At 47.4% G+C, this 2705-nt stretch overlaps 1 pseudogene; it reads left to right on the forward strand.

Annotated features, from left to right (window-relative positions):
- Window positions 1-561: 561 nt before the first annotated feature.
- Window positions 562-2346, forward strand: LOC139000849 (THO complex subunit 1 pseudogene; annotated as a pseudogene).
- Window positions 2347-2705: the final 359 nt, after the last annotated feature.

Raw genomic sequence — 2705 nt, forward strand, 5'->3', positions numbered from 1 at the left:
GAAAAATAAATGAATGAATAAATAAATAAATAAATAACCTAAAGTAAAATAAGACCCCCCAGCACTCGTTTCACGGTTCTGGGTCGGAGGAGCCAGGCCAAGAGGCGCTGGTCAAGCGCCCCAGGCATCTCAGCCACGTTAAGGAGAGCCTTTCCTTGAGATGCGACACCTGCCCCGCCCTACAGTTGGCGTCGCCCAAACGGTGACGCCTCATTCCTGGGAGCAGCTGATTGGTGGGTCTCTCTCTCTGGGTCCTCCCACCACGCGCTGGCGCTATAAAAGAAAGCAGGGTTCCTCTTGGCAGAGCTTTCCCAGCCCTAGGCTTGTGGTCGTAGTGGTCGTCCTCGTTCTCCAAGGGAGCTTTCGGGGCAGAGATCTCGCCGAGACCCGGTCCCGGGACATAGGCGCTGCCGCTGGAGCACCTGGCAAGAACCTGGCTAGGCTGCTGATCAACTGACCGCACTGTCTCCGTGTCATTTCTCCTTCACGGACTTCGTCCACACGTTTGGGAACCCCTGCACCTGCTGGGCTTCGGCCCCCACAACACGCGCCGCTGCGAAGATGTCTCCTACACGGCCACGCTTCAGTGTAGCCGAAGCGCAGACACGGTTTACCAAGTCTACCAGAGAAGCCCTGAACAACAAAAATATCAAGCCATTGTTGAATACCTTCAGCCAGTTACCTGGAACTGAAGACGAAAAGAAATGTACCCTTGACCAAGCTTTCAGAGGTGTCCTGCAAGAAGAAATGATCAATCACTCATCGTGTGAAAATGTTTTAGCTATTATTTCTCTTGCTATTGGGGAAGTCACTGAAGGGATTTGCACCGCGGCGACACCTGCTGTCTTGTTGGCAGACGCTTTGGAAGGTCTGCCTTTGGATCAGTGTGACACAATATTCTCGTTTGTGGAAAAAAAATGTTGCTACTTGGGAGTCTGCTGGGAAAACTTATTTACTACGTACGTGCAATGACCTCTTAAGAAGATTATCCAAAGCCCCGCACACACTTTTCCGTGCACGGATTCAACTCTTTTTGGCCAGGCTTTTCCCTTTACCTGAGAGATCCGGTCTTAACTTGCAGGGTCAGTTTAATCTGGAAAATGTCACTGTTTTCAATACCAATGAGCAGGAAAGCACCTTGGGTCAGAAGCACGCTGAAGACAAAGGAGAAGGAATGGACGTAGACCAAGGTGACATGGGTGATGATGAAGCTCCAACAACTTGCTCCTTTCCAATGGATCACAGCCTGCACCGCAAATTCTGGTCCCTTCAGGATTACTTCAGGAACCCTGTGCAATGTTTTGAGAAGATGGCATGGAAAACTTTCCGCAGGTACTCAGAAGAAGTCCTGGCTGTTTTCAAGAATTACAAATTAGATGATACTCAGGCCTCGAGAAAAAAGATGGGAGAATTAAGGGCAGGAGGAGAGCATGTATATGCTGCAAAATTTTTAACAAGTGAAAAGTTGCTGGGTTTACAGCTGAGTGACAGTAACTTTCGCCGACAGATTCTCCTGCAGTATCTCATTTTATTCCAATATCTCAAGGGACAGGTGAAATCCAAAAGTTCAAACCATGTTTTAACTGATGAGCAGTCACTCTGGATTGAAGGCACCACAAAATCAGTTTATCAACTGCTCTCTGAAAACCCACCCGATGGAGAGAGATTTTCAAAGATGGTAGAGCATATATTATCCACGGAAGAAAACTGGAACAAGTGGAAAAACGAAGGCTGCCCAAGTTTTGTGAAGGAAAGAACATCAGGTACTAAGCCTACGAGAGCAGTACGAAAGAGAACCGCACCAGAGGACTTCCTGGACTTCCTGTGGAAAGGGCCCAGCACAAAGATTCTGAAGAGAAACGAGGCGATAACAAGCCTTTGGGATCTCTGCCCGGATAATATGGAAGCTTGTAAATCAGCCCCCAGAGGCTATATGCCAACTTTGGAGGAATTCTTTGCAGAAGCCATTGAACAGGCAGACCCGGAAAGCATGATTGAAAAGGAATATAAGGTGGTGAACCATCCAAATTATGGTTGGAGAGCCCTAAGACTGTTAGCACGGAGAAGCCCTCACTTCCTCCAGCCAAACAAACAACAGTTCAAAAGTTTGCCAGAATATCTTGAACACATGGTAAGAAAGCTAGCAAAGGAATCACCACCTCCTTCTGAAGACAGAAAATCGGGTGAGGGTGAAGATGACGAAGATCATGATGATGTACCGAAGGGAAATGAAGGCCCTGATGCTCGCCGAGACAAACCTGTGACAGGGGGAAAATAGAGATGTTTGCCAACAGATTGGGTGAACAATGGAACATTCTGGCTCCTTCCACATCATCCCATATATAAAAGCAGAAGAAAAAACAAACAAACAAAAAAATTGACAAAAACAAAAAAAGAGTACCAAAACAAAAAACCCTCCTAAAAAAAAGAAATCCCCCCCAAAAAACAAAATAATAATAATAATAATAAACCAATAAAAAAAAAACCAAACAAACAAACAAACAGAAAAACCCCACAGGAAAACCTCCTTAGAAATGACATTGATCCAGCCTTTCAAGGGGCGGAGGGTTCTGCAGGCCCATGTGGCCTGGCCCGGACTTGGTCTCTGAGCCAGGCCTAACCATCCATCCTGAGAGGGAGTGGGGTAAGGCTGGGAGGGGGGCAGGGGGCGGGTGATTGGAAGTCAACCAGATGGCCCAGCCCAG

Source organism: Myotis yumanensis, unplaced genomic scaffold, assembly GCF_028538775.1.
Source record: "Myotis yumanensis isolate MYYU_CA2020_CCGP unplaced genomic scaffold, mMyoYum1.0.hap1 SCAF_35, whole genome shotgun sequence".
NCBI classification, from domain to species: domain Eukaryota; kingdom Metazoa; phylum Chordata; class Mammalia; order Chiroptera; family Vespertilionidae; genus Myotis; species Myotis yumanensis.